Source organism: Acanthochromis polyacanthus, chromosome 19 (genome assembly GCF_021347895.1).
Source record: "Acanthochromis polyacanthus isolate Apoly-LR-REF ecotype Palm Island chromosome 19, KAUST_Apoly_ChrSc, whole genome shotgun sequence".
Lineage (NCBI taxonomy): Eukaryota > Metazoa > Chordata > Actinopteri > Pomacentridae > Acanthochromis > Acanthochromis polyacanthus.
The window spans coordinates 30,167,706-30,182,333 of record NC_067131.1 but is presented as its reverse complement, the minus strand read 5'-3'; the positions used below and the strand labels follow the sequence as shown (position 1 = coordinate 30,182,333).

The 14,628-nt window shown below is 37.3% G+C and overlaps 1 protein-coding gene across 1 annotated transcript in view; it reads right to left on the bottom strand.

Annotated features, from left to right (window-relative positions):
* The window catches only part of grid1b (glutamate receptor, ionotropic, delta 1b), a 739,432-nt gene that overhangs the window by 556,216 nt on the left and 168,588 nt on the right, over window positions 1-14,628 (bottom strand).

The following is a 14,628-nucleotide window of genomic DNA, read 5'->3' as shown; positions in this document are numbered from 1 at the left end:
CTGGTGATTTGTAGCTCAACCAAAACATTTAATGTGATTGTTAATGAGGCCGGCATTCAAGTGTCTGAAAATGTTGGTTTTGGTGTGAAAAGTGAAAGATCGAAAGAGAAAGAGGACTTGAACTAGAATATTTTTATCTTTTTACTCCCTCTAAAGCAGCTTTAGGATTTATATAGTTATATTTTTGATTGTCATTGGTAATTCCAGTGAAAATATGACAAAAAAAATGTGTAATATTTGCATTTATTTTGTATTTAGAAGCTTTTAAACCTCTACTAAAGTGCATGAATGCCAAACTAAACCTGCTTTCAGACAAACTGTCCCATTTCTGCTCAGATTAATCACACTTTTAGGTGAGTTTCAGGTCGACCAGAACATTTATTGTTAATTTCGACACCCTGAATTCCTCTCGTTGTTTTTTGTTGCTGTGTATAACTGAGCAGCACTTTGGTTTGACTCCTGTTGTTTTAAATGTGCTTTCTGCATACATTTGACTTGACCAGTGTCCTTTTTCTGCTGGTATTTGTACTTTTTCTCAATTTCTGCAAACATAAACTCCTACTCTTGTGCTTGGGGTCGCCCATTTCTTGAACCCATCTCAACCTGAAACACAACACAATGCAAGTTTTAAGGAAATCTGAGTGAAAAATGCAGCTGCAGGCACCTAAAAAGACCTGAAACATCCCTCAGTGGACACACTATCTTTCCTACAAGGCTATTAAACTATGATTTTCATCCATAACATCCATAATTTGTCTTCTACAAGCTGACTAGCAGCTCCTGTGCATCATTTACTCGCTGCTGGAGGTTGTTTAATCCTCTTCCAGGAGCTCGTGTCGCTGCTCGTCCTGCCAGTAGTAGACTTTAAATATGCAGCAGATGCTCAATAATACATGCCACTGCAACTGCAAACAACATAAGATCACTTTTACTCAACTCTACTCGCTCGACGTTTCCCCGAGTGCTGCTCCGTGTAATGCAAACCCGGCCAAAAGCGAATTTAAAGAGACGACAGTTCAAATGTCAGGTAAGTCCCTTCAGCTTTGCGCTTAAAAAGAACAAGCAAAACATGTAAGATGTTCAGCTTCAAAAAACGTTCCAGCTGTTTCTGAACTCGACCAGAACAGGATGCATACGCGTCACACTTCTGGGTAGCAAGATTGGACGACTTTTCATGGTGCAAACTGACCCTAATCGAAACTATTTAAAGGAAAAACCTGCCTCAACCAGATTCATCTCATAGGCAATGGTAAAAAAAAAACCAAACCAATGGAAGTGGAAAGCAACATTTCTCTTAGAAAGCGTGACTCAAACTTGGCTTTAAAAAGCTTTTTTTTAGACATTTATGCATCAATTCCTAGCAAACAATACAAATGTTTTGCTCTAGCAGGTACTTAAAGTCACAAACTGGTACAAACTGACCAAAATTCAAACAATCTAAAGGTTTAAAAACAGCTTCAACCACATTTAAAACATAGAAATGGTCAACAAAACCAATAGAAGCGATGATAAATCCACAAAAAACATCATTATTCTTTGAAAATGTGATTCAAATTCAGCCTTAAAAAGCTTTCTAGACATTTCTTCATCATTTCATAGCAAACAAGACACATACTTTTTACTCTAGTAGGTACTTAAAGTCCCAAACTGGGATCAGCTGCAGCCACATTCATCCCATAGGCAATGGTGACAACCACACCAACAGAAAAACAACATGGAAAGCATTTCTCTTAGAAAATGTGTCTCAAATTCTGCTTCAAAAAGCTTTTTAGGAATTTCTGCATCACTTCATAGCAAACAAAACACATACTTCTTACTCTAGTAGCTAATTAGTGTTGCACAAACAAGAATTTCATGTTTGAAGTCTGAAAACACCAAAGTGAGAGCAACGTTTAGTCAAACGGTCACATTAGTGTTAAAGTTTAGTCCCTGTAGTCATAGTAGTAGAGTTTAAATATGCAACAGACATTCAATTATACATGGTGCTGCCACTGTAAACAACATAAAATCACTTTTATTCAACTCTAATCACTCCATGTTTCCTTAAATGTTGCTTTGTGTTCTTGCAAAACCGGCCAAAAGCAAATTTAAAATGACTGGACGTCCAAAAACTCCAAAGCCACACATAAAGGGCCGTGTTTGGTGTGATTGTGTTGAACATTATTTAATGTTTTGCCGCTGTGATGTTATTTGGCTTCGTGAAAATGGAACGAGGAGCGGCGTAACGACTGTCGGACAGAGTGTGTGTTAATGTGAGCGTCCCGGTTCGCCCTGGTTGCCGTCCTGATAAAGCTGCTTTGGTCCGCCTCCCGCAGTAAACACACTCTGGGAAACATTATCCATCTTCCTGTGAATGCTTATTGGCTATTGGCTGAGTGTGTTTATGTGTTTTCATTCGGAGCGTGTTGCTGAGTCGCCCTCCGGCAGATGAATGCTGATGTATTCATGAAATGAATCGCGGCGATAAGACTCGGCTCGCTCCGGGAGAGGCTCTCATCATCATAGACCACACAGACTCACATAAACACACACAAAAACACACACACAGGGAGGTTTCAGAGCGATGCATTAAAGGGTTTGTTCAACCAGATTGCCAAAAAAACACTAATTTCCTCTTCATTTATACGTGCAGATTGTTCAGTTTTGCAATCGGTGCAGCAGATTTCGTCAAAATTACAATAAAGACCGACCGAAATTTTGTTTTCATTGATAAAACCAATGAAGACCTCAACAGCAAAGACACAGTAGATGAGCTGCAGACTAAATAAGACTTTTTGTACCAAGAAAAACCCAAAGAAGAACCAAAAGTCTGAAAAATCTAGCCCTAACCCAAGCAATGGATCCCGGACGAGCCCCCAAATGTTATGATTCTGGTTCATTAAGAAGACGGCACAAAGGAAGAAACTAAATGGAAATAACCAAGTTGTACATGTATGAAAACAATTAATTTAAAACAAGAAATAATGTGCTGTAATGACAGAAGGAAAAGAATCACAGAATAAGTCATTTAAAGCCTCATTGGAATGATTTGATTGGTAGTTAGACTTCCTGAAACAATAAACAACAGATGTAACATTATGGACTACTAAGACATGTATTTTTATTTTGACACCACTCCAAGACTTCTATAAGTCATTCACCCCAGATTAAGACTACAACTTGTCAATTAGTCTGTCTTTTTTTGTTTTTGTTGATGACTTAGTTAGTTGTTTGGTCTAGGAAATGGTGAAAAATGTCAATCCAAGTGTCCTCCAATGTCTTGTTTCATCTACAACAAACAACAAAGATAAGTTAATTGTCATATAAGATGTTTTGGATTCCATTATCTTTCATCATGACTATACATACAGTGTAAACCAACTGGGACCTTCACAAACTTCTAATTGGCTGATATGCTAAAAGTCAAGATTACAAACATATCAATAGGAATAAACGTCCATATTTGAAGGTTAATGGAGGTATAAGTCAGACTGTCATCCAGGAGAACAGAGTCCAACCTCAGACTCAAATGTTTTTTAACTCTGGTTCATAAAGGAAGCAACAGAAAGGACGAAACTAATTAGGAATAACCAAGTTCTGCATATATTACATCCGAAACGGGTACAAGTTTTTTTTTAGTTCGGATGCTAAATGAGAGAAGTGTCAGCTTTTATCACCTAAAAAAATACTGAACCTAATTTATTGTCAAAATAGCTGGTAATTAATTCAATAGTTGTTAATCAATTGATTTAGCATTGCAGCTTGTGGCCAGAACAGTAATTTTACTTCGTTAGAGACGAATGACGTCAACCGATGATCAAATTTGCAGATGATACAATCCTATATGTGGGTGTTTTTTTCAGATTATTGTTTGTTTTTAAACCAGTTCCAAAGAACATTAATTGAGTTCAAAATGCACCAGTTCACCAGAAATGTGTTGGGTCCAGATGCTGGTTATGTGTCTGCTTGATTAGTACTCATTCATATTGAAAAAAATACACTGGTTGACCCTAATTTAAATGTTCAAACCACACGCATAATTAAAGCCACTCAGTTCAGTTTGTTCCACTGCGATAAAACACATCCCTGTTTTCATCTTATGTGTCGTCTCTTTTTAAATCGGCTCCGATTTAAAAAGAGACGACGCTTTAATAAAACATACTCACTCATTTATTTATTTATACCAGGTGGAGTAAAAAGCACATCAAAAATCGATCGGCTTCCTTCCAGGAACAGCGTTAAAATGACTTCTACTGAAAATAAAAAGGCCAAACGGTGACGCTGATCGGAGCTCGTTTGCTTCGTCCTAGTTTTTCCTCCTCGAATCTTTTTATCTCAGACGGCTTTGCGTTTTATTCCGCCTGTGATCTTTTTCGGTCGGGCTGGAGCCACCTGCTGCATCAGAGACGACCAGACAGACGCCGGCGGCTGAATTATTAAACGGCAGCCTCTAAACACTACCACTTCACTCCTTCTTCCTGCGTCTCTGAATTATTAAACCGCTGGCCCTCAGCTGATGTCACTTTACTACATTATTGCTCCTACGTCTACGTTTGAGTTAGTTTTTTTACTTCTTCAGCTTCCCCTCCAGATCTGTTGTTTCTGCAAGAACACGGACAGAAATCTGCAGAATAAAATGATAAAATGGAACAATAAAAGGCCTCCGAAGCCTCGATTTGGACGAGAAAAACATACAAAAAAAAACATTTTAAAAAAATCAACATTTTCCTGTCCTAAATGTAAGGTTTGTGAGCATTTGCTACTTTAAGTTGTACGTTTTTACATTTTCATCAATATGCAGCATCCAGAAGAGCACCGTCAGTGTTTTTATAGACTATTCTGGTGCATACAGCTTTCTGCCTGAACTTTCTACATTATATTTGCATATTTTTTACTGTAATTTTAAAAAGCTGACAGGATTGCTGGCTAATTTCACTGTTTATTGCACCAATAATTCTTCTATTATATGTTTACATGCTGCTGTGTTATATTTTCATCTACTTCCAATGAAAGTGATGCTTTCTTGAATTTCCCTTCAGGGATTAATAAAGTTATTGTATTGTATTGTATTTAAACCTGCATTCCATCTACCGGCCAGCAGGGGGCGACTCTAGCAGTCAGATTTTTATCAACAATGAACAAATTTCTTACTTGAATTTCTACCTCTAGAAACATTTTATAATAACTTTATGGCCACAATAGTTAGTTTCAAGTCTCCTTTAATACAAAATGGTATTTACTTAGACTATTTTTTAGCTATTTTGAAGAAATTTGAACCATTTTTGATCAAATTTCTGAATCATTTGGAACAAGTTTCAGTCATATTTGACGTATTTTGAGTCATTTTGGACAAACTTTGAGTAGTTTTGAATGTTTTTTTTCCAGAATTCAGACAAATTTAAGTCATTTTAGACAATTCTTGGAGAAATTTGAGCCATTGTTCAGCAATATTGAAGCCATTTTTGACCAATTTTCTCAATTATTTTGAATAGATTTCCAGGTTCCAGTCAGATTTGACAGCTGTTTAGTCAGATTAGACAATGTTTTTGTTATTCTGGAGGAATGTGAGCAATTTTTGACCCATTTTGAAGCAATTATTTTGAATATGTTTCCAGGTTTCAGTCATATTTGACAAATTCTGGGTCATTATGGACACTTTGTCCAATTATTTTGGTGAAATTTGAGCCATTTTACACCATTTCACCGATGTCACCACGCTGAATGTATCTCCAACAACTTACTCCTCTGTTCACCGTTTCTGGGTCATGTTTTTACTTTGTTTGGTGATAAAACATCATAATTTTAAGCTTTAAGGTTTGATTTTTCTTTTCCAGAATGACGCATCACACAGATGCATTCAAGGACAATTGGAAAATAGAAAATCTGGTGATTAATTTTGTTTTTATGGTTTCTGGCTCTGATAAACAATTTAGCTAAAATCACAAAATGCATCAATCCAGCTGTTTATGTGTTGAATTCATCCAATAATAAATCTGTAAATCCACATTTTTATGCCTCTAATATGTGTTTATGCATTTACTGTGAGGCTCCAGAGTCAGAAAAGGTCCAGAAATCCTCTAAACTCTTCCAGGCTGTTAGAGAACAGAGCCCATCATTAGGGCATCGACGTTTCCCAGCACAGGATCTGCTCTCTGTTAAGTCAGAGCTCATTTAGAGACGTGGAAACCTCGTCCATGACATCCTCTCCGGCCTCCTCCTCCTCTTTTCTCTCGGTTGCCGGGCGGTTGCAGTGTCTTGCGTTATAAAAGCAGTTGGACATCAGAGGAGGATTTATCGTCGAGCATCTCCAACGCCACGTTTCTAACGGCTGCAGAGTCGAGGCTTCTCTGCTTTATTTGACCGCAGACGTCACTTTTACTGCTGCTGCTGGTTTCAGGGTCACATCGCAGCAACGAGCTCCAGGTCTTCTCCGTTTCTTTGCTTTTTGTAGAATATTCTACAGCCTAATTCAAGGTGTGTTGATTTTAAATCTATTGTATTGACTTTGTAAATGTTTCTGTAATTTTTTAGTCACCCAACACACCTGTAAATGTCATTTGTCGTAAATTCAATTCAATTCAATTCAATTCAATTCAATTTTATTTATATAGCGTCAATTACAGTCAAATCGTCTCAAGACGCTTTACAGAACCCAAATGCCTGACCCCCAGAGCAAGCCCAAAGGCGACAGTGGCAAGGAAAACACCCTTTTAACTAAATCAATGCCTTCTCTGTAAACAAATTTATTTCTAAAAATTTGTGCAAATTTTGTACAAATTTTGGATTTTCATATTTATATTAAAAAATAGGGTGGGATTTATTTTCAGTTTTGACATACTTTGTAATTTTACAGTAGTAACTATATCATTTTTGTCATTATATGGTAAATTCAAATAAATTAAAAATCAGATTGTGTTTTTTTTAATTGTAATTTTGTCAATTTGACTAATTTGGTACAAATTTCTGACTTGTTAATTTTTTTTTAATTTTATAAATTTTGTACAAATGTATTATTTTGTATTGAACAAATCAGATTTTTATATTTTTTATATACCAACAAAACTGTTTATTTTTAATCAGATTTGATTGTGTTTTATTAATATTCTTTTTAAAAATCTATGCAAATTATTACAGATTATAAAAAACAACTAATTAAAGATTTTTGCAGTTTAAACTAATAATTAAAATTTTAAAAAATAATTTTGTTTTTTTAAAACAGCATTATAATTTTGTTGTATTTCTTTCTACAAATATTGTGCAAATTTCAAATTTCTATCTTTTTTTATTTATTTTTTTTATTTAAATTTTGTAATTTTACAAATTTTGTGCAAATTTCTGATTCATGTCATAATTATTATTTTTTATAATTAAAATTTGGTCATTTTATTATTTTTTAAAACAAATTTATTAGTTTCTGTATTTGAACAAATCAGATTTTGGGATTTTTTTAATTAAAAAAAATGTATTTTAAATGATGTAATTTCATAGCCTAGCCGCGCTAGACAACCCACGGCAACAAATTTAATTCTCTGCCAGGGTGGGTCTAGTTACCCTCCATTAGGCTCGAGGCTGGATGCTCCTTAAACTGGCCGGACCAATCACCATGAAGTGTAGAGTCAGAAGGCGGGCGTAACGAAGTGACGACAGAGGCGCGACGATTCTGACAGAAACAACCGGAAACAACTAGCCTAGCCGCGCTGGACAACCCACAGCAACGAATTTAATTCTCTGCCAGGGTCGACAACAAAAACGACAACAGTCGTTGAGCTCCATTAGCACCGACTCTGAATAATCTTTCTGTTAACATGTCTGTAATATACTTGAGCTTCACCCATTGACTGTATAAATAAGGCTTCACCGAACTAACACATCCTCTGATTTCCGGTGCTCTAGGAACTCCGTCAGCCTATTCGTTGCACTGATTGGTTGTATACCTACCCAATTGCTGCAGAGTGATTTGATAGACAACCTTTTAGCCCGCCTCCCTCCCTGTCGAGGGTAACTAGACCCTTGCGTCTTCAGAGCATGGGTCTAGCGCGGCTAGGCTAGTAATTTCACACATTTTGTACAAATGCCTGATTTTTGTAATTAAAAATAAACATATTTCTAGATTTATTCTCCAGGTGTTTGTCTTCTCTTTGTTGTTTTTCTAATCAGAACCTCATCTCTTTCTCAAGGTGACTCGTTTCCAAACATCATTTTCATCTGCTGCATCATTTTTCCTGCTCGTCTTGTGTTTATTTCCGGAGGTGACGCTGTGGTCGGCGGCGGCAGACGTGACGAGCAGACTGAGCGGCTGTTTGGCGGCTAATGGAGGCTGAAGAGGTGAAGGAGTGTCATGGATGAAGCGGCTGTAATCTCCACCGTCCTCACAAGAAAGAGAAGTTCATGCAGCGAGTCACCGCCGTTCATTTTCTGTTTTACTGAGCTGGAAATGATTCACCTCTTCTGGTTTGAGCAGCACGGAGGGTTCAGATCTGTGGCGTTTTGACATCAATCACTGAGTGGAGATCACATTAAACAGGTTTTTAGTTTCCCTGTCGGCCTCAGAATTCAAACAAACAACAAAAAGCTGAAGGAAGTTTAGTGTAATTTCACCTATCGATAGTTTGGTCCATAAAATGTAAGTAAATGGTGAAAAATGTCGATTACAAATGGAAAGAAATCAGCAAATGTTCAGATATTTAAATGCTTTTTCCCTTTAAAATGTATTCAAACTGATTAATCAACTCTAGATAGTTTGTGATGAACTGAATATTTAACTAATGAGCTAATTGATTCTCCTCTATCCACCATTTTCTTAACTTTTGGCTTCATTTCAGGTCATTTATGAAACTTAAAATGACTACAGTTTAACACTTAAGGTGCTTTATGGTGAAAAAACACATTTTTAGTACGTTTTGCACGTCTGAAAAACTGTAAAATAAAAGCTGTGAAAATATGAAGACGTTCACAACAAAGTAGAAAACGGGAGTTAAAACAACGTCTGCGCTGAGAAGTTGAGATATTTTAGCTAAAATTATCCACAGGGACAAAATTAGAGGATAGAACGTCCTGGTTTAACGCATTATTCACCCAGACAGAGAATTATTGAGGTTTTAGATCAAAAACCGTCTGCTGTGTTCGACCATAGTTTCATTAAATTAATCTCATTTACTGTCTCTTTTTGGAGTTGTTCCACTTCTTAGTGTTTATTAATGTCAGACAGCAGAACGATATAAAATAGTGACTGAAACTCATTCAGACGACATAAAACACTGATAATACGACACTGTCCATCAAACACGTAAAGAGTGCTGAGAATATTTCATGTAAAATTATCCTTATGGAGAAAGACAGAAGCTCAAAAATCCTGATCTAACACAATTAATGTTCAAATATAAAGTAGAGCTGGAGTTTAGCTCAGGAAGGGGAACCATGACAGAGTCTACTGTGTTAAATAATGACCTCATTTTTATGGAGTAAAGCTCATTTAATGTGTCTTGGCAGTTACATTGCAGCTCTTAGTGGTTATTTTGTTGTAAAACAATGATAAAAGTATGAAATAGTGACTGAAATGTTGCTTTTTATGACTAAATGTGAACCATCAGTGACTTCAGAGCCATTTATGAGCTGCTACTGGTCCTAAAACACCAAAAAATATGTTTTTCAGCTTCTAAACCATGAGGATTCACTGCTTCTCTCTGTTCATTTACTCTCTCTCTGGATTTTATTGTGTTGGTTACATAGAATAAAGTAGTTTTTGCTCATAAATAACAAGCTTTCAAGCTCAGATTTGGCTAACTTTTCTGATAGAACTGCATTTAATGCATGATTCCTGCAAGAAAAACTGACTATTCTTTCTGTTTTCACAATTTCTGACTGATAAATGGTGTAACTTCTGCTTTTATTTTGAAGGTAACGTGCTTCTCATTGGTTTTATGGTCCACAGGGTTCAATCCTTTCATGGTTCTGTTCAGTAAACTCTGTCTGAAGGGGACATCAGGTGAAAAAACTCTTCTTAGACCTACATATGTACATGTTTCGATGCTTTCCAGTAAATAATGCAGTCAGCAGCACTGTGAGGATGTCAGGTCCAGCTGCTTTTCCGTCTCCTCTGTCTGACGTGAAGCAGATCTTCTTCTGAAAACATGAACTCCAGGGAAACACATTTGTCCTGTTTAGGCGTCGATGAAAATCAGATTTACTCTCCTGGTGACTCTCAGCTGTTTGTTGTTGTTTCTGTTGATAATGCAGCACATTTCTGCCCTTTCTGTCACTGATCGGTGTCTCCTTCCTGACTCCTCCTTCCTGCTGCTGGTTAGCTGGTGGTTCTGTGGAGTTCAAAGCTCTCCTTCCTGCACGTTTGAACCTCGTCCTCAGCTTCAATCTCTGACCCCACAGATTAATCCGGCCCTCTGTGTGAAATTCTTTGTGGTTCATTCATTTCACATGCAGCCATAATGGCACGGCGGGATAACGGGGGATTCCTTTGTGGCGGCGTTTTATGTTTTTTTTGAGTCGTCGGACCGTCCAGAAGCGTTTGAAGTCCTGTGGGAGCTCCGCGGGCTTCTGGACCACGGCTGATGTTTAGAGGAAAGAAAAGCGGCGGTAATACTTCAGTTGATCTGCCAGAAATGCAGATGAGGACGTTCCCGCTTTGTGCTGACGCTTCTCTCTGCTAATCAGATAAAAAATGTAATCGTAGCTCACGCTGGTAGAGAGCCTCAGTGCTGCTGTGTTTTCAGTCAGTCACAATGTTTTCAGACGCCGCGTTAAGGCCAAAAACCGAACGGCAGATTTAACGCTGTGTTTAAAAATCCACAACAAAACATCTTAAAGGGACACAAAACCATCTCAAAGACAAAAAAACACTATTAAGAGACAAAAAACACCACAAAGAGATATAGAAACACCTTAGAGATTAAAAGAAACACCAGAAAATGATGTTAAATGTCTTCAAAAAGATTGAAAACCACCACAAAGAGATAAAAAAAACTGCCCAATGTGATGCTAAATGTCCTGAGAAAGATGGAAAATCACCACAAAGAGATAGAAAAACACCTAAAAGAGACAAAAAACCACCACAAAGAGATTCTAAATGTCCTCAAAAAGATAAAAAAGCGTCTTAAAGAGACACAAAACCACCTCAGAGACAAAAAAAACAACTCTAAGAGATAAAAATACACCACAAATACTTAGAAAACTACCACAAAGCGATGCTAAATGTCCTCAAAAAATGGAAAACCACCTCAGAGAGACAAAACACCTGAGAGACAAAAACCACCATAAAGTGATGCTGAATATCCTCAGAAATATGGAAAACTGTGTTAAAGAGACACAATCAGCTCAAAGACAAATAAACACCCCTTAAAGACAAAAAACTACAACAGAGCTCAAATAAACCCCACCTCAGACACAAAACCACCACAAAGTGCTACGAAAACACAGAAAACAGAAAAAAATCACCACATCCAGACGCTAAATATCATTAAAAAAAAGTGGAAAAACCCTTCAGTGAGACACAAAACCACCTCAAAGACATAAAACCCATATAAAAAAAAAACACACCAACGCAATGATGGACGTCCTCAGAAAGATGGAAAACCACCTCAGAGACAAAAAGGACACTGAAAAGAGACAAAAAAAAACCTAAGAGACAAAAAGGACACCACAAAGAGACAAAAACCACCAAAAAGAGATTACAAAAAACAGCCCAACGTGGTGTAATGTCCTCAGAAAGATGGAAAATCTCCACAAAGTGATACAAAAACACCTAAAGGAGACAAGAACCACCAAAAAGAGATTTAAAAAAACAGCCCAACGAGGTGTAATGTCCTCAGAAAGATGGAAAATCTCCACAAAGTGATACAAAAACACCTAAAGGAGACAAGAACCATCCCAACGCAAAGCTAGACGTCCTCAAAAAGACGGGAAACCACCTCAGAGACAAAAAGGACACCGAAAAGAGACAAAAACCACCACAAAGAGATTCTAAATGTCCTCAAAAAGATGGAAAACCGTCTAAAAGACACACAAAACATCTCAAAGACCAAAAAACACCACTAAGATGAAAAAACACCATAAATAATTAGAAAACTGCCACAAAGAGGGGCTCAATGTCCTCAGAAAGATGGGAAAAAATACCACAAATAGACACTAAATCATCTCAAAGACAAAAAACTACCACAAAGAAATATAGAAACACCTTAGAGATTAAAAGAAACACCAGAAAATGATGTTAAATGTCTTTAAAAAAGATGGAAAAGCACCGCAAAGAGACATAAAACCACCACAAAGAGATAAAAACACCTCAAAGACAAAAAACACCACTAAGACATCAAAAACCACCACTAAGGGATAAAAACCACCCCAACATGATGTTAAATGTCCTCAGAAAGATGGAAAAACACCACAAAGTGATACAGAAACACCTAAAAGAGACAAAAAAAACACTACAAGGAGATTCTAAATGTCCTCAGAAAGATGGAAACCCGTCTTAAAGACACACAAAACCACTTCAAAGACAAAAAGCACCACTAAGATAAAAAAAAATGCCACAAAGAGCTGCTAAATGTCCTCAGAAAGATACTAAACCACCTCAGAGACTAAAATCCACATTTTAGAAATCAATAAAGGTCTGAGTAAAGCAGCACGTCGGTGAAGCAGGATTTCTACTCCTCACAGTCGCACCTTAATGAGATTACAGGATTAGTCGTGTTTGTGTTGCTTTCAGCGGCTCCCCGTCACATTTGACGTTTTTACTTCCTCTTCAAGCAGCAGGAGCTTCAGCAGCACTTTAATGCTTTAACTAAAACAGAATTTATTCACAAACTCTGCCTTCTTTCTCCTGACTTCAACCCTTAAACCTGCTGCCCCCATTTATCAGTCTGTAAAACACTAATAGCTGGATTTCCAACTTTCTGATGGTCCATGAATGTGTCATACATAAACTTAAATTTGTGATATTTCATCTCATGTCTCATTTTAAAATTCACTAAACATAAACCGTTTTCTCGATTTAGATTCTGTAAAAAACGAAAAATTCTGTAAATTTTTCTCCAACTAAGAATGTCAGACTGGCTCAGCTGTGATCAGCAGTCAGATGTCAAAAATTCAGAGAGTTTTCAACTGCAGGCAGTGGTTTTTGAGTTAATTTTGACCAATTTTTAATCGTTTTGGAAAATTTTAACGTGCTTTGGACAAGTTTCAAATAGTTTCTGACATTTTTAAACTGAAAACAGAGAGAAAAAGCCTGCAGAGGCTGGAAATGTGGAACTATTCATTTTATACGTGACGTGAAAACCTGAAAAATGGCTCAAATGTTTCCAATTTATTTTTAAAAATTGTCCAAAATGACCCCAAGTATGTCAGAATGACTGAAACCTAGAAAGCTAAAATGGTTCAAATTCCTCCAATGTAATTGAAAACTTGTCCAAAATGACTCGAAATTAGCTAAATATCACTGAAACCTAGAAACTTGTTCAAATAACTGAGAAAATTGGTTGAAAATGGCTCCAACATCGGTCAAAGATGGCTCACGTTTCAGCAAACCAGCTAAAAACGACCTAAAATTATGTAAACATGTCTGAATGTGTGAATAAAAAATGTCCAAAAGGGATCCTGAGAATAAAATCAAAGCTACTGGATGATTAAAATAAAGTCAGGATGGCTCAGAAACTGGACAGAGGAGCAGGTTGTTGGAGATCCATGAAGCATGGAGGAACATCTTTATAGAGATGGTGGTGAAACAAGTCATTTTAAACTGTAAATCATTAAACATCTCCAGTATGAGGAGCTTCTGCTGGTTTCCAGGTCTACAGCTGATTAAACAGCAAAAGAATAAAAACCAAACTGAGCATGCCCAGTAGATGAAAACAGGATGGAGAGCAGAAAGAGAGGAAGCAGTGAGCTAAAGATTTATCTGCAACAGACGAGTCGGACGGCTGGATTTCAGCTGTTTTCACCGTTTACTGTTAACAGAGCTGCTGGTTTGTTCTTCTGTCAACCAGGAGGTAAACATGGAGGAATGAAGGCCTTTCTACTGCTTCTGGTGTTTCTGGTTCTTCATCCTCAGATCCTCCTCCATGTTTCTGGTTCTTCATCTTCAGATTCTCCTCCATGTTTCTGGTGTTTCTGGTTCTTCATCTTCAGATTCTCCTCCATGTTTCTGATGTTTCTGGTTCTTCATCTTCAGATTCTCCTCCATGTTTCTGGTGTTTCTGGTTCTTCATCTTCAGATTCTCCTCCATGTTTCTGGTGTTTCTGGTTCTTCATCCTCAGATTCTCCTCCACGTTTCTGGTGTTTCTGGTTCTTCATCCTCAGATTCTCCTCCATGTTTCTGGTGTTTCTGGTTCTTCATCTTCAGATTCTCCTCCATGTTTCTGGTGTTTCTGGTTCTTCATCCTCAGATTCTCCTCCATGTTTCTGGTGTTTCTGGTTCTTCGTCCTCAGATTCTCCTCCATGTTTCTGGTGTTCCTGGTTCTTCATCCTCAGATTCTCCTCCATGTTTCTGGTGTTTCTGGTTCTTCATCTTCAGATTCTCCTCCATGTTTCTGGTGTTTCTGGTTCTTCATCCTCAGATTCTCCTCCATGTTTCTGGTGTTTCTGGTTCTTCATCCTCAGATTCTCCTCCATGTTTCTGGTGTTTCTGGTTCTTCATCCTCAG